This window comes from Myotis nattereri (assembly GCF_964212035.1).
Source record: "Myotis nattereri genome assembly, chromosome: 10".
Classification (NCBI taxonomy): Eukaryota; Metazoa; Chordata; class Mammalia; order Chiroptera; family Vespertilionidae; genus Myotis; species Myotis nattereri.
The window spans coordinates 17,100,842-17,126,032 of record NC_138085.1 but is presented as its reverse complement, the minus strand read 5'-3'; the positions used below and the strand labels follow the sequence as shown (position 1 = coordinate 17,126,032).

The 25,191-nt window shown below is 46.7% G+C and overlaps 1 long non-coding RNA gene across 1 annotated transcript; it reads right to left on the bottom strand.

Moving 5' to 3' along the window:
* Nucleotides 1-2,159: 2,159 nt before the first annotated feature.
* On the bottom strand, nucleotides 2,160-4,807 carry LOC308525812. The gene is made up of 3 exons (XR_013996483.1): nucleotides 3,869-4,807; nucleotides 2,958-3,238; nucleotides 2,160-2,860 (listed from the first exon to the last, which is right to left on the bottom strand). It is a non-coding gene; the product is annotated as an uncharacterized lncRNA (long non-coding RNA).
* Nucleotides 4,808-25,191: the final 20,384 nt, after the last annotated feature.

Genomic DNA, 25,191 nt, shown 5'->3' with positions numbered 1-25,191 from the left:
ATGGGCTGTGTATCTACATGTTTATATTCTCGTGTGTGTGTGTGTGTGTGTGTGTGTGTGTGTGTGTTATGTGTGTGTGTCTCTATGTGTGTCTGTGTTTGTGTATGTGTGTGTGGACATATAAACACACTCCCTCCTCTTCCTCTGGTTGGTTGATAAACATGTGGCTGGATGCTTCTTTCCCGAGGTGTGTCTGACCTTTTCCCATTTTCTCACTTTCCTGCTCTCCCCAGGGGGAGCCCCTCTGGTGCCACAGGTGACCCCGCCCTCTCTGCAGGCAGACCTCAGCCCTGAGCAGTCACGTGGATGTTTACCACCCCCCAGAGCACACAGCTCCCAGCCAGTGCAGAGAGGTGGGGTCCTGGAGCTCAGGAGGGCCTCGTTTGGGTGCTCCCTCAGCCATAGGACCCCATGGCACAACCCTGGGAGGACCACCCCCTGGGTTGGGTGGTATGTGAGTGAGAAGTCAGAGTTGGGAGCAACTGGGGGAGTGAGGGATAGGACACGGGGAAGGGAGGGCGATGCCCAGCATGGTCTGGGGCAAGGGGACAGAGGGGATGAGAGGAGGAGCAGAGAGGCTTTGGTGGGGGAGGAGCGTGAACGGTGTGCTGAGCATTGTGGGGTGGAGGTGTCTTTGGGACCTACAAGCTGGGAACAGATCAGGCGGTTCCCAGGAGAGGCCTGGCCTAGCGGTGCTGGGAGTCTTCTGGGAAGATGGCAGTGAAAGCTGTAGGTACGACCAGCTTGTCTGGGGCTGGAGGGGGATGAGAGCGGGTGGGGTACACCCCGCGGTGAGTCACATGGAACACATAGTCCGCAGAAGGATGGGTGTAGCTAGTGTGGAAGCTGAGGGAGGGAGGTTCACAAAGGTAGGTCAGCGGGGTGGATGCCAGAGGTGTCAGGGGCTGAGAAGTTGTGGGAGGCAGGCAGACCAGTTGGCCAGGCCCTGCCAAGACCCAGGGACAGGGCTGTCAGGGGGACCTGGGATGAGAACAGTCAGCTAAGAAGGGCGGGCACATTCCAGATCCATTCCAGACCCAGGTTCAGGAGAGCGAACACCTGTGGGAAGTGGAGAGAGGAGGGGTCCAGCCCGCACCCCAGGTTTTGGCTTCTGTGATTGACAGCTGGTGGCCTTGGTTAAGCAGGGAGCCCAGAGGAGTCAGGGACAGTGGAGAAGCCTGCAGCCTGGGCAGGGGGTCTAAGGCAGCGACCTCAGGCCTGAAGCTCAGGAGCAGTCAGTGCTGGGGAGCAGGTGGCTCAGCCTTGCAGAGGGGCAGGGAGGGGGCTGCCTCCATGGTGGAACCGGGGAGCAAGCACACAGGGAGCTTCAATGAGTGTTTGTGGAAAGGATGAGGGGGGACCCAGGGACCGGCCAGTATGCGCCCTGAAGAGCTGTCCCAGAGGGGAGAGAATCAGGGGACAGAGGCTGAGAGCTCCCAGGGGTAACCGGTCAGGTTCAGACCCTGCAACAGCCAATGGCGGAGGGGAGGCGGCCTGCAGGGGTCCACCCGCTCAGTTTGGCTCCCATCTTTGGGGAGGGCAGCTCGCAGAGGGGGCGGCTCCCCCAGGGGCAGGGCCTCGGAAAGAAGGGGAAAGGAGGCCACAGGAAGCACCTTACAGAAGAGGCTGGTGAGGGAGGAGGGACACGCAGGCGGCAGCTGGACGGGCTGCCATGAGGTCAGGTCAGGGGGGATCTTCACCTGTCGTCCTCCTCCCTCCTCGGCCTCTTCCTAGTTGAGTGGCCTTGGAAAACCCAAGGATCATTTTTTTTTTTAATATATTTTATTGATTTTTTACAGAGAAGAAGGGAGAGAGATAGAGAGTCAGAAACATCGATGAGAGAGAAACATCGATCAGCTGCCTCCTGCACATCTCCCACTGGGGATGTGCCCGCAACCCAGGTATATGCCCTTGACCGGAATCGAACCTGGGACCTTTCAGTCCGCAGGCCGACGCTCTATCCACTGAGCCAAACCGGTTTCGGCCCCAAGGATCATTTTAAGCTGAGCTCCTGCTGTGATAGAAATCCCAAATCAAAATGGGATTCCACTTAGAGGGACTTAAAATACACCAAGGCCTGGGAAGAGGATACACGGGGAGCCCGGAGCTCGGGCATCGCTGCCAGTGATGAGCGGTGAGGAAATCCAGGACTCAATTCTACTCCAACTCATTTTATTACAAACCCATCTTTGTATTCCAGAATCAATGGCTAATCAGTACAGGTCACAGCACTCGGAGACAGAACACATTTGCACACCCAGTTCTTTGTCAGCACATTAAGGCCAAAGGAAAACCTCTTTATAGAGCCCCGGTCCCCAGGCCAAGCCCATCCCAGGAGAGCACCTTAGGAAACCGGAAACCATGTGTCAGGAAACTGGCCATATACACACTAGAGGTGTGACTCCTAAAGAGAAAGATTGATGCCAGCTGATGTCAATATAGCCTGTCCCCCCCAAAAGGTAAAAAGAGGTAGGGCTGCTGATGGAAAATGAGTCCCCATTGGATGTAAATATGGGCTGTCCCCCAAAAAGGTAAAGAGAGGTTGGGCTGCTGATGGACAATGAGTCCCCATTGAATGTAAATATGGGCTGTCCCCCAAAAAGGTAAAGAGAGGTCAGGCTTCTAATGGACAATGAGTCCCCATTGAATGTAAATACAGGCTGTCCCCCAAAACAGGTACAAAGAGGTCAGACAAGTGATGGAAAATTCTCTCCATTGAATGTACATGTAGTATCCCCCCAAAATGTAGACACATTAAGAGCTGATAACGCACTTAATTTTCACTTCTTTTCAGTTTGAACAGATTTGAAGAAATCAGTGAAGACGGTAAGATTTGAACGAAGAGCATGTCTCCACAGGACTTTTTATGGGGACACAGAAAAATTAAAGTTGAGGGGACGCAACACCCAGCAGTCGAGGAATCAAGGGCAGTTATTGAGAGATATGCGTACAAACACCTAACCGAAGGAACGATTCTTGATGTGTGCGGCTCCATGGCTGCGTCAGTTGTGGTCCAGGCGCTGCTGCTGCTGAAGCAATGGAACCGCAAACACCGAGAATCGCTGCGTTCCGTGTTTCTGCGCATCCTCTGTCCACAGCGGCCCTGGATGCCTGGACTGGGGCCCGTTCGGGACCAGACACTTCATCCTGGATGTGTCCCCATCACAAAGTCCAGAGGATACATCTTCTTGGTTCCAAGCTGAGTCTGGCTTCACCCATTACATCAAATCCGCTAACCCTGAAAAGGAGGGAAAATTGAGTTCTCAGCTGTTAAAGTGTGTGTACATTTGGTGGACAGCCAGCCTGTGGTACATCCATTTGGGGGACACCTCAAAACACATATATTCCATGAGTGCCTACACGGGTATGGAATATAGTAAATTGGGTTTCTATCCCGGGGAGTGACTCAGAAACAAAGACTCAAAGTGTCATCCTCGATGGTGGACACCGGGGGCTACAGCCACGTTAGCGACCAGGCTGTACCCGCCTCTCGCACACGCTCCCCTCTGCACACTGTGGCCTCTGCTGGGAGGGGCGGGCAGGGCTTCTCTGCGCCAGGCGGGGCAGAGCCCATGATGGTAGAAAAGTGAACCCGGGGGCAGGTCCGGGGCCCAGGAGCCAGCTGGAGAGAGGCACAGCCTGAGGCCACCTGCCTGGAAGGCCTCGGGCCCCGGGCTCAGGAGTGTGGGGCCCAGGCCTGGCTCGGCAATGCTCTGGCGTATCAGTGAGCCCGACTCCAAGGTCCACCCAGGGCCGCGAGTTCTTGGTCGTCAGGCCAGTCTGGGCTTCTCCTGGGAGCCCCAGGCTTCTGGAGATGGAGTCAAGTCCGGACCACAGGGCCCAGCCCTGAGAGCGTGCCTTCATGTACCTGCTCACCCACAGCAGCACACACATGGACGCTTTCATGGAGGTCAGGTTGCTGACACATGTTGTAAGGGGCACAGCATCTGCCTCAGGGAGTGTGTTTGTGACTGCACTGTGAGCATCCCCGGGCCAACGTGGATTTGTTCAAAGAGACCAGTTTCTGAAGGGTCAGACGTGTGCAGCCATCGTGGGAGTGTGACCCTAGGGTCCGGCAGAGCCTTGTCACTCACCGAAAGATGGGAGCAGCGGCGGGAACACTTCTTCATTCCAAAGTCGCTCCCGGCCCCTCCGGCCGATGGGAGAGGGGGCCCTGGTGGTCAGAAGGGGCGTCAGGAGTTTGAAGGCTCAGGGGCTGCGGGTCCAAAAGACCAGTCACCCACGGCCACGCTCATCTTCTGAGCTCCACCTGCTGGTCCCACGCAGCTGTGGCGACACCCGCCTGCTCTCTAAGTTGTTCCCATGACTGACGTTCTCAGGGGCCCGTTGGCGTGGGAGCCACGTCGGGTGACTTGCGTGGGCTCTTGGCAGGGAGCCCCTCCCTGTGGTCCTGCCCTGGACCCGTCGGGCTCTGAGAAGCTGACACTGCCAGGACAGGGGCCACGGTGGCCACGTGCCCTGAACGTCCGGGGCTGAGGCCTCGTCCTGGCAGCCGGGGCTGCAGTCACTGTGTGGTGCTGGGGCTGGAGCTGCTGTGGCCGCCACCTCCCGTGGCCATGGCGGGGCCGTGGAGGAGGCTGCAGGGGAGCCAGCCTCTCCTCCTTTGGGGGAGCCAGTGAGAAGCGCCTCCTGTCCAGTGGTTGGCACTGGGGACCCTGGCGGTGAAGGAGCTGGGGCAGAGGGTGTGGCTGGCTGTTTCTGCCCTCGAGTCCTCAGAACCCCCGCCTTCAGGTGACTCCTGTTTGCCGGCCTGTGGCCTGAGGTCCCAAGCAGCTGGGCTGAGGCTAGGCTGACTGCCCTATTTAGGGACAGGCACCAGCGGGCAGCTGTGTGGGAGGTGGGGGGGAAAGGGGGGAATGGGGTGGCCTGGCTCTGCCCAGAGAAAGGCTCTGAGGAGGCAGGGCTGCCTCAGGGCGCACTGGGTGGGCCTCGGGCTCAGCAGGTCTCAAGTTGGGCTTCACATACCGCCCCGCCTTCAGCAGCTTCCCCCGCAGGGGCTGACAGTCCTTCTGCGGGCACAGAGCTGGAGGGCATCCTCCCTTTGCTACTGGCAGGTGCGCCTGCCTGGCCCCCGGGGGTCAGGAGATGAAGGTGTTTCTGAGCAGGTACCTTGGCAGGTCATCGGGCACCTGGGAGTGTCCTACAGAGAAGAGAGGAACGATGGAGAGGACTTAGTGAGGGCAGGAGGGTTCTCGGAGAGCCCTCCCCTCCCAGGGCCGCCCCTCACAGGCCACATGGCCAGGACCAAAGTTTCTGCTCCTGCTCAGCCTGTTCACAGCCTAGCGTCACCCCAGGTCCCGCAGCGCCTTTGGTCAGGACGCCAGGCCTGGGTGCTGGGTCAGCAGAGGCATTTGAATGGTCAAGGCTGCCTCAGTGGAGGGCCACTCCCTTCAGTATCTGGTCTCCAGGGATGCTTCATCCAGGTCTAGGCGTCACCTGGGGGTGTGTCTGTGAAGCTCAGAAATGGCATGCCATGTTTCTGTGAGGACCTCCGTGTCTTTCCTGCACTTTTCACAGGGTCTGGCCCTACAGGGTGAAGGAGCACTGGCAGAGGGGAAATCAGCGCGCCCCTCACCGCCCCAGTCCCACCGGGGAGCGAGCAGAACCGGCCTGGAAGTGCGGCAGCTCCGGGTGGAGGCATCTCAGGCTCCTAGTGACAGGACTCGGCGCAGATGGAGAGGCCGGGACGGTCCAGTCACAGCTCAGCCTCCAGCTGACCGGGTCCTGCTTCCGGGCTCCACTCGGCGCCGGGGACCAGGCGGTACCGGCGGGCGGACCCAGCATCCTCCCCCGAGGCGAGCAGAGCCGGACCGCGGGCTGCGGCACCTCCCGCGAGACCCGGTGCTTCAAGGCCCCGCCCCCGGGCCCCGCGCGAAGCAGGACGGGAAATTCAGCGGAGTCCGTGGTTTGCTTTTAGAGCGGGAGCTGACGCCCGCGGTCCTGGGCTGCTGCTCGCCGGTTCCCGGGAGCGGGGGGCGGAGGGGGAGGAAACGCTCAGCGGCGGCGGAGTCCCCGTGACCGACTCTGCTGTGGCCCCGGGGGCGCAGCCGGGCTCCCGCGCCTCGCACATCCCGAGTGACTCAGGCGAGTCCCGGCCGGCGGCACTGCTGGTCGCCGTGTGTCCCTGACCCCGCACCCGACCGCCCCGGGCGGCGTGGCCTGGGCTCCGCGCCGCCCCTCCCCGCGCCTCCCAGGCCTCCTTCCCAGCTGAGCGCGGTGTCCCCGCGGCCGAAGCTCAGAGCGGGCCGCCAGGCGGCTGGTGCTGCTGAGGCCCCGGCTCAGCCCGCGGGTCTCGCTGACCCTGAGGCCCCGGACGCGGCCCTTCTGCCCAGACCCGGCTCCGGTGCCTCCTGTGCCTTCGGGTCCCCCCCTCCCCCCCAGCCGCCTCGGGTGCTCTTGGCAGGTCCCTGTTCCCAGGAAGCCAGGCCGCAGTCTCCCTGGGAGCGCATCAGTTCCATGCGGAGCTGTTATAGGGCCCGGGGAACCGCACACACAGTTGGGGCTGCAAAGATCTAAATATACTAATCAGCACAAAGTGGTCATTGTTCTGTGCAGGCGATCCTTTAATTACCGATTCTGTGGCTTCCTCTCAGAGTTAATATGTTGGATAACCTGTTGACTAGAACATAGGAAGGCCGGCTGGATTTTGTGGTGTTTGGTGTAAGTTTTATAAGGCACTGTGGGGTGCACAGTCCTCTGCCAGGGGCTGTACCCACGTGAACGCCGGGCAGTAGACAAAGAGGACATGAGAGACAGAGGCATATAGGAGAGTCTTTTTAAAAAAATATTTTCATTTTTTTTTACGTAGAGGAAGGGAGAGGGATAGTTAGAAACATCATGAGAGAGAAACATAGATCAGCGGCCTCCTGCACACTCCCTACTGGGGATGTGCCTGCAACCAAGGTACATGCCCTGGACTGGGACCCTTCAGTCCGCAGGCTGTTCTCTATCCACTGAGCCAAACCGGTTAGGGCAGGAGAGTCTCTTTTGCAGGCCATGTAGCCATTGCTAACAAGGAGCCATCAGACAAAACAGTTCTTCAAAGTAGCTTCACACAGTGGCTGCGCCAAGCAGCCCTTGCTAATACAGTAGCAAACAGGAGCCATACCAAGCAGCCACCCACCGGCTGGTTAGGAACACGTTTGTACTAACTTAGACACAAAGGCTTCCTGCCCAACAGTGACATCAGTATTTGGGTTATAGTAAGGTACTCCTGCCCAGTGTGTACAGTACAATCTCTGTGTCCTTGCTTAGATTGGCCTTGAACATCCCAGTTAGGATTCTCCTGCTCAGATTGGCCTTGAACATCTGGCGTACCCTGATGAGGCTCCCACAGGCACTATCTCAGTCATGGCCCAAGTTAAACTGTTCTCAAAACTGACTTATCAGAAGGAGGAAAAAGTGTCATGAATGTGACATAACCGTTCTCTCAGGAATAACACTTAATTCACAGAAAACATAACTGCAACCCTAGAGGAGCTGCATGGGAACCACAGGCTTAGATATTTCAGCCAAGAAAGCTGCTGGTGCCAAAAAGATCTCAGAGGAGAAACGAAGTCAAATTAAACTGTTTGTGATGTGAAAGCCATTTCAAACACTGTTTTTAAAGGTTGTCTAGTGCTGACATGAATGTTTGTTTTGATTCCTGTATTTGAGGATTGCAGCTTAACCGCTATGCCACAAAACCGTTTTACATATAAGAGTTGTCTGAGGCAGAACTGTCATCCACCTTCTACAGTGGCCGAATTTGACTGGCTGTTAGTTACTGTTCATAGAAATGTTCTGGAAGTAAGGGGTGAGGGCTCTTACCACCCACAGCTCATCCACTTCTTTGTAGTAATAAGCTGAACTGTTAAGTTTGCAAACAAGCACGACTGTTCCATTGCCAGTAATTTTATTCATGCCTTGGTCTTTTGGGTTTGCACCAGAAATTGGAATTGCTTGCAATTATATGTTTAGGTGGATTGAGCCTCAAAATTAATGATGACATTTACTAGTTTCTTAAAGCACCAAGTGGTTCAACTTTTGATGCATTAGAAATGATATGTTGTTTTTGTTTGTTTCATTTCAATATGCCAGTCATCTGTCAGGTGTGCTTTTTAAATGTTGTTCCAGCATTTGAACAGAAATGCCCTTAAATGTTGAGAGCCATTTACTATAAAGTAAAACTTGTCTAAATCCTTAAATGTGAAATGTGGAGAAATTAGTGAGTAGTAGTAGGAAATGTAGGATCAATATTGTCAGACATCAGTGCTTATCTCTCAGCCCAGTGATTTCCTACAGTTGATTTTGTCAGCAGCTAACATGTAGCTGTAATGTTAATTATGTACTGATAGTGTGAGGTAACTATGAAATGGTAACTAATTCCCTGAAAGAATCAGATCTGGAATGCTCTTTGATGTTATGATTACTTGTACACCTACAATGTGATAGGATTGTATGACACTCATCTAAGGATTCATGGCTCTTCTGTAAACTTCTGATAATTTTCTTCTCGTTTTGATCCCAGCAGCTGGCCAGAATGTGTTTGAATTCATACAGAAATAATATTGATATCTGAAAGCCATGTTGAACTTCTCTGAAGAAAGGGCAACAATGATTGCAGCTGGGGATTTGCAGGAATTTGTTCCTTTCCGTCGAGACCACTGCAGACAGCACCCTAATGCTTTGAACCTTCAGCTTCGGCAGCTGCAGCCAGCCTCTGAGTTGTGGTCGTCTGATGGTGCTGCTGGCTTGGTGGGATCCCTGCAGGAGGTTACAATCCACGAAAAACAGAAGGTTTTACCAAGTTTCTCAGTTTGCTTTTGAAATGTAGAGAGATTCGATCTACTTGTAATTTAAGGCTACCCAGATGCAACTGAGAAATGAGTATGATGCTACTTCTAGGGTATTGGTTAAGATTTGGTAATTTTCATGAAAGCTAAAAATAATGACCTTAATTGTATTACAGTGTCATGGCTGTTTAGACATATAACTCAGGGATTTATAATGAGAGTCACTATGATTATGGTCCATTTAAATCTCTTTTTCTTCATTTAGTACGTGGGACCAGATTTCATGTTATTTGATGGTTAGATAGTCGAGTTAGCAATGGTCCCTGCTGCCCAAAACTTACATATTTCTAGAGGAGAAAGGAAATGCCACATAAGTAGATACAGTACTAGTTTTTAAATAGGGGAATGAGAAGTAAGTGCATGTTAAACAGTCAGTCATTCTCATCTTAATTCCATTTCTGTATCCCTTTTGGGATACCAAAATTTCCAGGAGCGGAAGTCTGTAGTTAGGAATCCAAACCTTTCTCTGCCCTGTTCATTCTGATGGTTGGCACAAGGGCAGGAAAGTGAATGTATATGCAGTTGTGAAGCAGGGAAGTCTGCATGGTTGGTAAGCTCCCCCAGTGTCCCATGTGCACTTCACTGCCCCCTCTGCTTCACCCCCCATATGCTTCATATGTCTTTAGTCTCCCAAGAATGTTGGTTTAATTTTTGGATATATAGGTAAGGTCCAATTTTTGTTTATTTATGTTTTTGGCAGCATAAAATGGTAACGTAATAATAAAATACTTAATATAGAGAATTCTTGAGGTAAATTCCCATTTTTGAAATCCTGTAAGATACAGTATGATACATACACCCACACCCCCTCCTCTGTTAATCGGTGGCACCAAACCTAAGAGTTGGGCTTGGACTGAGCCTTACTCCACAGACAGAGCAGGAGACTTGTATCTGAATTGCGGTTCAATTTTAATTAATAAATCTTGCTCCATAATGTTGCAAAAGAAATAAAAACTGCTTAAACATGTCTTACATATGTAAATTTTTTAGGAAAGCTGGCAGTTAAGGAGAGGCAGAAATGAAATTGGAGAAATGGATTATGACGAGGAACTCTATGTGGCTGGAAATATGGTGATCTGGAGCAAAGGGAGTAAAAGCCAGGCATTGGCTCTTTACAAGGCCTTTACCGTTGATAGTCCTGTTCAACAGGTGAGTTGATTTGAATTTTAGTATTTGATTGATTATTTAGTGTTTTTTTTTTTAAACAATGCTTTTATCCTAATTTTAACAGAAATAATAAAAACAATATATAATGATCTCAGTAGCTAGATATATGTTTTAACATGTAGTGAAGATAATGGTAGGGAAATAAACATTTCAGTTATTTTCTATATCATCATTTTTTTGCACTGTTCTTTGTCAATTTCATGGTAATGTTTAAACACTTGAGTAATTTAATTAGTTATTGCCGAGAAAATTCATGACTTAAATTTAAGGGTATAAGAATATATTAGCACATGATTATATTTGGTTGCAAAGTGTTGAATAAATAAAAATCAAGTTCATAGTGAAAATAGAGAGTATGGGAAAGGAAAAAAAAATCTAATTTGCTGTCATTGCACATGCTTGGGTTGCTGGCTTGATCCCCAGTAGGGGGCATGCAGGAGGCAGCTAATGAAAGTTTCTCATCATTGATGTTTCTATCTATCTCTTCCTTTCTGAAGTCAATGAAAATATATTTATATATGTATTTATATTTCATAAATTTATATATAAATTTATATGTATATTTATTTATATGTAAACTACATGTATTTCTAACTGATTATAAAAAAAAGAATAGAAACAAATAAAAATTAGTAATTAAAGGGACAGAATTAAGCATTTGCTCTGCCTTTTTAGGAAGCCTTGCAGTTCATCTCCAGTTAATAAAGGAAAACCCTTATTTAAAGTAGAATTCCAGCTAATAAATATAGAAGGACTGGTAGAATTTGAAAATCGCTATTCTGTGTAACCTCTTACTCCAGTGTAACCTCTGATTCAGACAAGGATTGTAAATGGGATAGTAATGCCATTGCGTGAAAGGTGTTAGCATGGCACCAAGGTGTCACCCAAAGTGAAGAAATAAATGCATCTCTACTTTGAAGCTGCATGTTGTTCTCCACCTCCACAACCTGGTGGGTTACCATCACTGATAGGGGACAGAGGACTCCTTTATACCTACAGCTGTAATGTGGCATGGAGACATGATGTCATCTACTCAGTTTTCTTCCCCCAAATATTTGATATGAATATGTAGACCTAACTTCCAGTTATAGGAAGTATGGGGCCTAGAGGATCAGTTTGTAAAATGAGATGAGGAATGGGTGGAGGTATAGATGAAACAAGAACCACCAGAAATTGAGAATTATTGAAGCTGGCTGTTGGGGATTTATTATGTTACTCTGTTTCCTTTGTATATATTTGAAATTTTCTATAATAAAGACTTAAAGAAAAAACCACTATGAGATACAATTAGACAAATCCAGAATATGGGATAGTCTACATTCTGGTCTCCTTAAAGAGTTAGTCATGGAGAGAAACCAAGATGGCAGCATAGGTAAACACTGGAGTTTACTGCCTCGAACAACCACTTCAAAAATACAACTAAAAGACGGAATGGACACCATCCAGAACCACAGGAAGGTTGGCTGAGTGGAAATTGTACAACTAGAAGGGAGAAGGAAAGAGAAAAGCATACCGAGACTCAGAGGAGACGCAGTATGGCAGTAAAATACTATGGTGCGGAGGTGCATGCGGAGCGGGCTGGCGGCTGAGGGCATGGTTGTCGTTTTCAATCAGGAGGTAGTCTCAGGCTCTGAGCTCCGGTTCCAGGCAAGTCTCTAGGGACCCAGACTCATACGGGAGAAGCGGGACTGTCTGGCATAGGTCAGAACTCGAGGGCAGCTTTCTCTCCGAGGTGCTTGCAGCGATTACCAGGACATTGAGAAGCAGAGCCTCTGAGGGCTGGACTGAGAGCAGCCATAACTGCTAGCCCCACCCTGTTGATCCCGTGGGACCCGCCCCGCCTAAGCCCTGCAGGGAAGATTTTGCTGTATAGCATCAGGCAAAGGCTAGATTAGCACCTCCCTAGAGATCCAGGAGCCAGGAAACCCAGAGGTAAGAGTGGAACCATCCAGTTTGCAGCTCCGTGGAACCATAAAGGACACACTCAGGGGGCAGACTCAGTGAGCACCAAAGCCCCATTGAAGCAAGTCTTGCCCCAGAGGAGTGTGTCCAGCACAGAAGTTCTCCCACTGCAGACACAGCTGATACTCACAGCCAATTGGCCTGGAGGTCAATTCCTCCCAGTGATAACTGCAACAATCAAGGCTTAACTACAACAAGAGTGTGCACAAAGACCACAAGGGGGTGCACCAGGAGTCTCCTCCTCAGGTAATTGGGGAGGCTGAACCACTGGGCCCTAGTGGACACTCAGCACAGAAAACCACTTTATCAACACAGGGAAGCATAAAAATGCGGAGACAAAGAAGAAGGACACAAATGACAGAAATGGAGGAAAGCAAACTACTGGATATAGAGTTCAAAACCACACTTTTAAGGTTTTTCAAGAATTTTCTAGAAACTGCCGATAAACTTAATGAGATCTATAAGAAATCTAATGAGACCCTCGAGGTTGTGATAAAGGACCAACTAGAAATTAAGCATACACTGACTGAAATAAAGAATATTATACAGACTCCCAACAGCAGACTCTCTAGCCTTGATTGCAAGAATCAAGTCCACGATTTGAAATATGAAGAAGCAAAAAACATCCAACCAGAAAAGCAAAATGAAAAAAGAATCCAAAAATACGAAGATAGTGTAAGGAGCCTCTGGGACACCTTCAAGCGTACCAACATCCGAATTATAGGGGTGCCAGAAGAAGAGAGAGAACAAGATATTGAAAACCTATTTGAAGAAATAATGACAGAAAACTTCCTCTACCTGGTGAAAGAAATAGACTTACAAGTCCAGGAAGCGCAGAGAAGCCCAAACAAAAGGAATCCAAAGAGGACCACACCAAGACACATCACAATTAAAATGCCAAGAATAAAATACAAAGAGAGAATCTTAAAAGCGGCAAGAGAAAGACAGTCAGTTACCTACAAGGGAGTGCCCATACGACTGTCAGCTGATTTCTCAACAGAAACTTTGCAGGCCAGAAGGGAGTGGCAAGAAATATTCAAAGTGATGAATGCCAAGAACCTACAACCAAGATTACTTTATCCAGCAAAGCTATCATTCAGAATTGAAGGTCAGATAAAGAGCTTCACAGATAAGGAAAAGCTAAAGGAGTTCATCACCACCAAACCAGTATTATATGAAATGCTGAAAGGTATCCTTTAAGAAGAGGAAGAAGAAGAAAAAGGTAAAGATACAAATTTTGAACACCAAATACACATCTATCAACAAGTGAATCTGAAAATCAAGTGACTAATCTGATGACCAGAATGAACTGGTGATTATAATAGAATCAGGGGCATAGAAAGGGAGTGGACTGGCTATTCTTGGGGGGCAAAGGGGTGAGGGGGATGTGGGAAGAGACTGGACAAAAATCGCACACCTCTGGATGAGGACAGTGGATGGGGAGTGAGGGAAGTGGGTGGGGTGGGAACAGGGTAGAGGGGAGTTATGTTGGGAAAAAAGAGGAACAAAAGTAATAATCTGAACAATAAAGGTTTAATTAATAAAAAAAAGAACAGTAGTAGAAAGCAAAAAAAAAAAAAAAAGAGGCATGGAGGGGGAAAAAGGTGGGGCCTATTGTAGGTTAAAAGAGACTAAAGGACATCACCAAATGCAATATATTTTGCACCATTTTGAATGAACTTTGATTGAGTCCTGGTTCTAGAAAATTGTCTTAAAAAAACATTTTGGGGAAAATTTGAAAAAGTTGCAAATGGACTGAATATTAGGTGATGTTAGAAAAATTTTTTCTTAGGCAAGATGATGGTTTTGTGGTGTATAGGAGAGAATATTTATTTTGGGGAAATGCATGATGAAGTCATGATGTGGGGGATTTTCAGGTAGTCATCATCCCCCAGTCAAATCCCTCACATGCACATAAGCAGATATGGCATATTGGTAACCACTGTTAGATTTATTTGTTTATTTTTAAAACATTTTTTATTGATTTTAGGGAGGAAGGGAGAGGGAGAGAGAGAGAGAGAAACATCAGTAACATCAATGGTAAGAAGAGAATCATTGATCGGCTGCCTCCTGCATGCCCACTACTGGGGACTGAGCCCGCAACCTGGGTATGTGACCTGGACTGGAATCAAACCCAGGACCAGTCCGCAGGCCGATGCTCTATCCACTGGCCCAAACCGGCTAGGCCTTAACAACTGTTAGATTTAGATGAAACAGGTGTTCACTGTATTATTTCAACTTTTCTTACTGAATATTTTTAGAATAAAAAGTTTTCGGGTGGGGGAGAATATATCTATAGCAGTTGAATTAATTATTGGGCTATTGACAAGAGATTTCAAGACTTTTTGACTAATGTTAAATTCCTTAGTGGTAAGCACTGCAATCTTGGTACCTGGACATTGCTTTTTTGTGTTTTCCCCCATTAACTGTTTCCTGATGAACATTGTACCCTTCTAACAATATACTGGGAACGATAAACTGAATTATTCCTAAACTTGAGGGCATGTGTAAAAGCATTTCTGTCCAGGAGTGTTGAAGCCAGTGACCATTTTTTTAAAAATATATTTTTATTGATTTCAGAGAGGAAGGGAGAGAGATAGAAAGATAGAAACATCAATGATGAGAGAGAATCATTGATCGGCTGCCTCCTGCACGCCCCCTACTGGGGATTGATCCCGGAACCTGGGCATGTGCCCTTGACTGGAATCGAACCTGGGACCCTTCAGTCTACAGGCTAATGCTCTATCCACTGAGCCAAACCAGCAAGGGCCCCAGTGACCATTTTGATGATATTTCCGCCCCCCCTGCCCCCCCGTAACCATATGGTTAGTGTAGTTGTGAAAGTGGCATGATGATATCCAACAAGGGTTTTTTTTTAATATGTATTTTTATTTTCCAGAGAGGAAGGGAGAGGGAGAGAGAGATAGAAACATCAATGATGAGAGAGAATCATTGATTGGCTGCCTCCCGGGGATCGAGGCTGCAACTCAAACATATGCCCTGACCTGGAATCAAACTGTGACCTCCTGGTTCATTGGTCGATGCTTAACCACAGAGCCATGCTGGCCGGGCTCAAACTCATTCTTTGCTTCTATGTTTCCATCTTAAATTCTCCAAAGGATGATTGCATGTTTACTAGATTCCATGGATGTGCAGTTAGATGAATTGTCTCTTTTGTCTCCGTTATCTTAAGACTGCTTGTAAATAGAACGATAAGATTTTTAATTTCAGTCCTTTTGGTCTGGAAAACATATTGTTCTTTAGTCTTCTTACTATATGCGGGAAGATATTTTATATTTTGGTTAGGAATCAATACCAGGTGTATGTGACTCAGATTTAGTTAAACAAATAAACAGATAACTAAAATGCTGTATGCAGATGAATTAAAATGCCACATAATACCTGTGTGTCCACAGTGTGGTGAGAGTCAGGGGACTGGCTCTGAAGGAAGGATTTCTCAAAGAAGTTGCTGATTGAACTGGAAGTTGGTAAAAGAAGGGCATTCTAGGCAGAGCGAATCAGCCAAACTATTTATGGAAAAACATGATGTTTTTAAGTTCAGAATGGATGTACACAAGGTTTGGGTGTGGAGAGATGCTTGCAGGTGCTGAGTGGATCCAAACTGAAGGGCCTTGTTTGTACCTGGGAACTTGAAATTTAAACTGTACACAGAAGGAGCCTGTCAAGGATGTTAAAATGGAAAGTACATCTTCAGTTCTGTATTTTGAGGAGATAGGACTTTGGTGGCAATGTGTAGGATGTGTAGGATTGGCTGGAGAGTAGAGAGACTGTTGTCAAGGATACTGTTCTATGATAGTTCAGGGGAAAAAGATTGGCTCTGAAGAGAGAAGACAGAAATGAGAGACAGAGCTGAGGGAATGTGTAAGTCCTGAGACATCAGGAGTAAGGGAGAGTATGAAAATACTATTGGGGTGGGGTGGGGATGGGAGTGGCCCGGAAGAGATTAATGCGGGGAAAGGAGGACCTATGTAATACTTTCAACAATATAGATTTAAAAAATAAAAATAAAATAAAATACTATCTGCTTTTAGAGACTGGGAGGATGGGATTTCATAAAAGGAAGCTGAGTCAATAATAGGTACATGCCGGTTTTTCCTAAATTCAACAACCACAGATCAGACAATTCAATTTAAAACTGGACAGAGGGCTTGAACGGACATTTCTCTAAAGATATGTAAATGGCCAATGAGCACATGAAACAGTGCTCAGCATGTTTAATCATTAGGCAAATGCAAATCAAAACCACAGTGCGATACCATGTCATACCTACTGAGATGACTGATTTATTAAACAATGAAAAAAATAAGTGAGGATGTTGAAACTGGAACCCTGTGATTACTGGTGGAAAAGTAAAAAATGCCACTGTGGGAAACCATTTGCTGTTTCTCAAAATATTAAACCTAGGCAGGGTGGAGGGGATGAATGGGGGATAGAAAGGGACATCTATAATAATTTCAACAATAAATTTCAAGATAAATTAGGGGGGGGGGAGTTAAACCTAGAATCACCATATGATCCAACAATCCCCCTTTTGATTATATATACACAAAAGACAAAAGCATCGATCAGATGCTCAAACCTCAGAGGGAAGGTAGGGGAGGGTGGGAGTAAGGGATCGAGGTCAACCAAAGGACTTGTATACATGCGTATAAGCATAACCAATGGACACAGACCCAGGGGAGTGAGGTCATGAATGGGAGTAGGGTCGGGGCAATGGGGGGATAATGACATATGTAATTCCTTAATAAAAAAAAATGTTGAAATAAAAGGAAAAGATTTGAAAGTGGGGACTCAGTCGAACACCAGTGTTCATAGCAGCATTATTCACAATAGTTGAAATTGGAAACAACCCCAGTGTGTATGGAGAGATGACTGGATATACAATACGTGGTATATGCCTACAATGAAATATTTAGCCTTTAAAATGAAGGAAATTCTGAGATGTGCTACCACATGGATGAACCTTGAGGATGTTATACCCAACATAACATAAATACTGTATAATTCCACCTTCATGGGGTACTTTGCTTTGAATAGGTAAATTCATAAGGACAGAAAATATAATAGAAGCTGAGGGAGGGAGAAAGGGGGAGTTGTTGAATTGGCAGTTTCTGTTTGGGATAATGGAAAAGTTCTGGAAATGGATAGCATTGAGGTTACACAACTTTATGAATGAATGTATTTAATGGTACTGAATTTGTACACCACGAAATGGTTAAAATGGTAAATTTTACATTATGTATATTTAACCACAATTAAAAAACCCATAAAATACCATTAAATAATTTCAAGTAAGTGATTGTTAGGCATGCTAGTGAAAGTTGAATGGCATTTCCTAGTTTATGTTTTGCAAGATGAAAGGGAAAGTTTAGTTTTTCTAAAGATATTTTTCTGACTGTCTAAGAATGATAAGATCATTAAGAAACCTGTAGGTTATGAATAGCTCTTCTGGTAATCTTTAGTTTTATAAAGGACATAAGGTCAATACAGGTTGAGCCACGGTTTGAGGTCACTTTTGTGGCAAGGCTTCTAGCTAGTTGATTTTTAAATTTTTGTCTACTCTTTTCTTAAAATTTATTTACACACATACTTTATCTTATAATATTTATCATTCATTTGTTTAATTTTATTTTACCTTTTTTAGTTCCCATGGTGCATGTGTTGAGCTGGTGAGAAGGTAGTATATAGCTATATGTCATTATTATTTATTTATTTATTTTTAAAATCTTTCCTTTTGAAAGTATTATATATGTCCCCCCTTTTTTATTGTCCCCTTCTAGCTCACCACAATTCTTATTTAGATATGATTTGTTAATAGGCTATTATTTAGATGCAATTCTTAGATAAGCATTTTGTTTTAATTTTAGGCATTTATCATATCACAGGGTAAGTCTGAAAAAGCCTACAATAAGTTTCTTTTTGGAATTTTATTGAACTTTTTGATTCCAAATGTATACCTCTTTTTTTGTTGTTCAAAACAAAATGAATAATGGTGGTTTTGTCTAAGCATTTTTATATTATTCATTAAAGGAAGAGTCCACATCTCTTTCCGTAGAAGGTGCTGTGGAGACTGTGGAAATGACAACAAAGAGCCTCAAATCTCGTGGAGAAAGTGCTTTGGAGACTGGAAATGACAACAGAGGATTTAGAAGATCACTAAAGTCATTTAGGTGTTTTGATATTCCTTTCATTTTCCAGCATTGTGATTACTTAATTTTTAAAATGTTTTAATTGATTTCAGGGACAGGAAGGGAGAGGGAGAGAGATAGAAATATCCTTGATGAGAGAGAATCATCAGTTGGCTGCCTCCTGCACACTCCCTCCTGGGAATAAAACCAGAAACCTGGGCATGTGCCCTGGTCAGGAATTGAACCATGACCTCTTGGTTCATGGATTGATGCTCAACCACTGAGCCACACCTGCTGGGCCAGCATTGTGATTTTTTTTTCATATTCTTAGATCAACTGAATATGAAAATGGAACTTGAATTGCTTTAATTGAATTTTTTTATTGTTTAAAGCAGCGGTTCTCAACCTGTGGGTCGTGAGCCCTTTAGGGGTCGAATGACCCTTTCACAGGGGTCGCCTAATACCATGGGAAAACACATATATAATTACATATTGTTTTGGGGATTAATCACTATGCTTTAATTATATTTAATTTGTAACAGTGAAAGTGGGGGTCAACATAACATGAGGAACTATATTAAAGGGTCGCGGCATTAGGAAGGTTGAGTTTAACACTGGTTTAAAGTATTACATATGTCTCCTTCTCCCCTCATCGACCCCTCCTTGATCACTCCCACCCCCCTAATTACAAGGAGGCATGATTTAAAAAATCAATATCTGTTTCTTCTTCTCGGGATTGGGATTATTTACTGAATTCAGACCACCACCAGAAGGTTGAGTCTCACCTTTTGAACAGATCTTTATGTCTGAATCTTTTGGAAAGTTTCTCAGATGAAGGATGAAGACTTGTCACAGAATCTTAGTCTGGATTCTTCTACACTTCTCTCACATACCTGCAATCTTTTTCCTACTTCACTGGGTCTCTGAGGAGCCTAAATGGAATACTCTGATGGGAGAAGGAATTCATTCACTTGTTGACGCCCCTTGTTCAGTTGGCAAGGTAAATACTGTGTGTAGAGTGAAAACTTCCAGGAGTGCTCAGGTGACTCAGACGTTGGCCTTAAGAACCCAGAGCATTGTTTGCAAAACCTAGAATTGTTTGAAGATACTGGCTATGTAAGGGCTTGTGAGTCATCTTTGTCCTAAGATCAGTAGGAAGTCAGGAAACATGGTAAACACTGGGGGTGACCCGAAGAGCATTTCATGTTGACAGGCTGACTGCCTGCACTGTGGTGGAAGGTCTATAACAATACCTGCTATGCTGTAACAATACCTACATTCTAGTAGTGCTTACAGTTCAGAGAACTGCAGTTTAGCTACATAAATTGTCAACCAGGCCAGGGAACCATGACCCCCATTAGTGATGAGAAAACCTGTCAGTGTGTTTCCAAGACCCTGACGCTTGGTTCGCTGTGGGCTCTCTGCTGCACTTGTGCTGTTGCCTTCGGTGTCTGTCAGGTTCCTGGTGGATCTACGTTTAAATGGTGCTAACACTGCACTCTCACAGCCTGGCCAGCACTCTGTTTAACACTGAATTCTAAAGGTCACACACTTGGGTATTGTGACCGTTGATAATAAATAAAATTGAATGGAATAAAAATACCAACATCTGAGTTAATATTACAGAACGTTTTCTAATTTTTGTGATCTTCCTTGAGATAAAGAAGTTGTATTCTGAGACATGGCACTTTTAATTTTTTTTTTTATTTCTCTTAGGACAAATCATTACTATCGTGAAAACTGTTTTATAATGAAATGATTTCCAACCCTAATCATGGGCTCTGGTATTTTTTACATATTTTATTTAGTTTTAAAACTTCACAGTGAATTAACTGGTATTTCCCCATTTTCTGGAAGAAAATATTGAGGCTCTAGAGATGGTTTGTTCAAGATCAACAGCCAATAGGTAATGGAAGAGAACCGAGATCACAGTGTTTTTACAGTAGTTTCACCTGCACAACATCTGTCTAGCAAAAGTAGTTGAGGTTGCACTTACAATACTGGGCACAGGAAAGTCCAGAAATAGAATAAAGGGGCTCTGGATTTGATTATCTTTTTTCTCATAAGTGTTTTTAAATGGGAAAGTTCTATTGATGATTGCTAACTGTTGGGGGTAAATATTGGAATACCTTCCTAGTTATTTGTATTTTATATGTTCTTGTTGTTGTAGGGACTTAAAAATGGAGTTTTATTAGATCATTACTGCAAAGATTACACAATGCTTTTCAGAACAACTGAAGAAGTATGCACACTTGATCAAGGTAAGCAACTGTGTCATTAAAGGTTTTGTGAACAGTATGGTGACATTTGCTTGTATTTCGATTATGTTTGGACTCTATGTTATAAACTCGCTTCTAAACAACATCAAGTACAGGCCAGCTGATGGGGTGTCAGGTCCTGTCACTTGTCTTGTACTCTCGTTCTTGAGGTCCCTTCCTTCCTCTCAGCCTCTCTCTCGCATTCTGTGTGTGTGTGCGTGTCTCTGTCTGTGCCACTGACCTGTTGTTCTGTCTGGAAGCTGAGTCCACACCCTTTTCCTTACCACTTTAGCAAGTCTTGGTTTTGGTATGTTCTCCACTTTGTTCTGAGAGTGTTTTGATCTGAGAAAAGATACGGCATATCGTGCTACTTTATTGTAACTTCTAGACATAAGCTGTCAAGTGCCTTGAGTGGGATAGATTTCCACCTTGACATTCCTGATACAACGATTCTAGTGTGAAGCCATCAAGGTTAGCAGCAAGAGTACTAAGCCCCATTGACTTCGGGGCCTCCTGATCCCATGTGTGCTCTGTGACCTGTCAACCTCTAGTATCGCCAGGTCCCTAAGCATTCTCTACGGGCAGACCGAAGGATCTTTTGAAAATGTCAATATGATCATGTCTCTTCTGAAAACTGCCAGTGGTCTCCTATGGCCTTTAGAAATGAGTCCCAAATACTTAGCGTGTCCATCCAGGCCGACCATGATCCGACCTTAGCTCCTATTGCAGTCTTGTCTCTCCCTCACCCCTTTTCTGTGGTCACACTTTGAGATCCTCATTGGCATCACACTCTGCCAGCCCAGCTTAGAGCTGTGCCATGCCCTGTATCCCGACGTCTCCCTCTGGAGTCGGTGGAAGGCTGGTGTACTTTCCGGCATCTCCCATCTTTCCCCTGTCTTGCTCTCTGCTCCCATTGTTTTTTGTTTTTGTTTTCGTGTTTGGTGTTGTTGTTGTTTTGCAATACCATGAAATGCTACAACCTTGTCCACCCTCAGGAGTTTTAAGGATCTCATTCAGTGTGGAAGCTGAGAATTATAAGCAGCAGAATAGTGATGCAGCTAACAGTAGGGACTTGTCTTTCTCACAAAAGAACAAGTCCACAGGTAGGTGGATCCAATATTGAATTCAGCTGCTCAGTGATGTCAGGGTAAGCTCCCAGCATCAACGAGAGGAAAAAAATCCTCTCCTCGCTGTTGTGCTTTATATCAGGGAGGAACTTAGTGTCTCAGAAATCAACTATGAGACTCTTGCGTGAACCCTTGGGCAGAACGGGCCAAATTGCAAGGGACATGGGGCAGTTTAGTGTCAAAGTGCTCCCGAAGGAGGTGCCTCAGCCCAGGAGGAGGTGGTGAGGGGAAGGGCAGTGGGGACGTGTCAGATGGAGAGCTTCCTGTTTCTACTGTGATCACTGAGGGCCCCGTACATTTCTTCTGTGTGGACTTGTGGAGGACAGGTGTCCCGAGATTCAGCGATGACTGTTTCACAACAGTTGCCTAGTGTTTTGAAGTACACTGTCTCATAGGGTCCATATTATCCACATAGAACTGGTTAAACATATATGTTTTCATTGATCTCAGAGAGAGGAAGGGAAGGGGAACAGAGAGAGCAGGGGGGTGGAGGTGGGGGCGGTGAGGAGGCTGGGGAAGGGGAGAGAGAAACATCAATGATGAGAGAGCATCATCCGTCTCATAGCCCCTAGCGCGCAACCCCAGTATGGGCCCTGACTGGGAATGAAACGGGGATCTCTTGGTTCCGGGGTCCACGATCAAGCACTGAGCCACGCCAGTCGGGCAGCCACATATCAATTTAAAATGAAACTTTTTTTAATTCAAATTTAGTAAAACTTAAAATTCACTGAGACATTTAGGTTTCTCCTGTTGGATACCTGAGGAGTGTTGGCTTGGTGTATTGACCAGCTAGCTGGTTTTCCTTGAAAGCAAATATGAAATGAAAGAAAGGAAATGTGTCTCCCCTCAGAGCAAGAGTACTGCTCACATGAGAACGATGAGCTTTGGATGAGTGGGCCACAGCACTGAATGGATCCCTCTTGCACAGCGTGCCTCCTTTTGAAATACTCACCAGTGGCATTCCTTTGTCCTTTTCTGCTTAGAATTTTCTGACATGGTGGTTTTCATTTTAATTATAGATTGTTCCCGTGGTGGTGGTGTCAGTGAACTATGGCCCCTCGGGTAGAACCAGGGCTGTGTACCTTGTTTCCATACCGTCCTGTTCCAGTGGAACCATTTCCTCTCCCTAAGCTGAGTTTGACTGGTGAGTTAAATTCTGGGCTCATGGAGGAAGGGAAATGATTCAGGAAGTGTTTAGTGGAGGGAGTTGTTTTGAGTTACTCCTGTTGCAACCAAAGCAATGCTCTTGCTATCCCTAGTGATTTTAAGTATGGTTGAGAGCTAGTCTACTGGTTGTTTCTGGCCAAATAGCAAATGCATCTAAACAGCGAGGGAAGTAGAATGCCCCCCATTAAGTAATTTTTCCTTTCCTGAGACCATTTCAAGATACAAATTGGCACTTGGGAAAGTTTAGAAAGATATGATTGAGTCTGGCCAGTGCTGCACGGTGGTCGAGCGTCCGCCTGTGAAGCAGGCAGGAGTGCACAGTTGGTTTGATTCCGGGTCAGGGCACAGGCCCGGTTGCAGCCTGGATCACCGATAGGGGTCGTGAAGGAGGAAACCGATCCATGCTTCTCTCTCATGGTTTACGTTCCTGTCTCGCCCTTTCTCCCTCCCTGAAATCAATCAAAGTGTATTTTTTAAAAATATATACTGAGTCTAGCCCCGGCTGATGGGGCTCATTGGATGGGCATCTCCCCTTGCACTGAAAGGTTTCCGGATCAGTTCCCAGGGAGGGCATGTGGCAGGGTTTTGCGGTCAGTTCCATGTCGGGGTGGGCACGAGGCGGCTGGTGCACCTCTCATCTGTGTTCTCTGCCTCTCCCTTTCTCTCTCTACTGTCTATGTCTATATATTGGAGGTATGATCCTTGTGTCAACCAGAACCTATACATGAAGCAAAATGAGAAGAAACTGTCACTTCTGGTAGTTTCACTGCTGACAGTTCACCAGTGTGAACATTCTGGTGTATATATTTCCAGATTTTATTTCCCCATTTTATCAGTGTATACGTAGTTATCAGAGGAAATTAAATGTTTCAAAACTTATTTTAAAACTGTATTATACAGTGAGCACCTTCCATGTCAGCATATATGTGTACGTGTGTGTGTGTACGTGTGTGTGTGTGTGTGTGTGTATGGAATTATGTATATGTACGTGAGAAGACATGGTCTACACGTGTTTTTAATAAACAACCTTATTTATTCAAAAGGAGTATTTAACTTAATGGGAAATAGTCTACATAAATAGGTAGGTACTTTTAGAAATTATCCTTATTTACTATTATAAATGTACAGTTGGGATGTATTCCTCTGAATTATTTAAGATAATCGCCTAGAACTCTTCTGACAGCACGAGGGAAGGCTTCCAGCGCAGCCAGTAGCTGGCTCCATAATGGCTTCAGGTACTGCCTCGAGCCAGGCCTGGCCAGGGCAGGGCCTCTCGTTGGACCAGGCTCTGGCCCCTGAGCAGGCCCTTCCTCTGCCTCCGGAGAGCTCTGGAGCTCTGGGCGTGGACCTGGAGCAGGAGAAAGAGACACATTGACTCACACTCCTGGCTTTCCTGTGACTTAGTGCAGACAGGAAAGATGCCACCGCCTTTAAGGGAACTCCAGCCCATGAGCCTGCCCTCCCCCGATGATCTGCCCAGATGATCATTCCGCCTCACCTTGTTGAGTTGCCTCGGTGGGCTCAAGGTGCTGCAGCGCCAACCATAGATTTTGGGTGTGGCCCACCAGGTTTGGGCAGGGGAATTGACGGGCACCAAGGCCTGCTCTACCTTGAAGCAGGCGGAAGGAAGGGGCTGCCCCAAACCCTGGACGTGGTCCAGCCAGGTCCCCACCATCGCAGCAAAGGCCCTGGGGAGAGGCAGGTGGGCAGCAGATTCTGAGTCCTGCTCTTTCCTTCCAGTCTGCCCTCCCATGGTACACTTGTTTAGATATGAGCTTCTGTGCAGGTCTCCCATGACCACCCATGGGAGAGCACCATGGTAACCCCGGCCCTTGTGTGGCTGTCATGGTTGTAGCAGTTGTGGGATCCAGCAGGTTTAACACGGAGTCTGTGTGAGACTCTTCTTCCCACTGGCAGCTCACCTAAAGGTCCAGTGCACTGCCCACCCCCACCCTCCAGGCCCTGGGCATCTGGACTGAGGACTGAGACAGGCTTGTGAGCACCCTGCTCACCACAGGCCTGTTCTGAGCCTGGCCACTGTGGTCAGGGGAGATGGATATGGAGAGGGGCAGGCAGAGCGGGGTGGGTCTGTGGGGGGGAGGGGACTGTGAGGGACCAATCAGCACAGCGTCCCCTCTGGGTCTACAAGGCCCGGGACCCCACCCACTGTCGTCTTTGACTCCTATCCTCCTGGAATAGAAGACTCCAGAGCCCAGGCCTTTCTTGGGAATCAGATGATGTATAAGATTAGGGTTCTGCCAGGCACTCTCCATCCCCCACCCACCACAGTCCCCACGATGCTGACTCTGAGGGCCCTCCTTCTGGACCCGGAGACCACTCACTTTATGACTTGGTCCTGTGATGTGTCAGCCCGGTCATTCTAAACAGGTGTGCATCCAGATGGAAAAATCACTCTGATGGCATCAGCCCTGGTGGATGGTGGACACGAGCTGCAAATGATGGTGAGCGTGACTGCTGGACCCAATGCCCAGAACTGAGGCCCAGG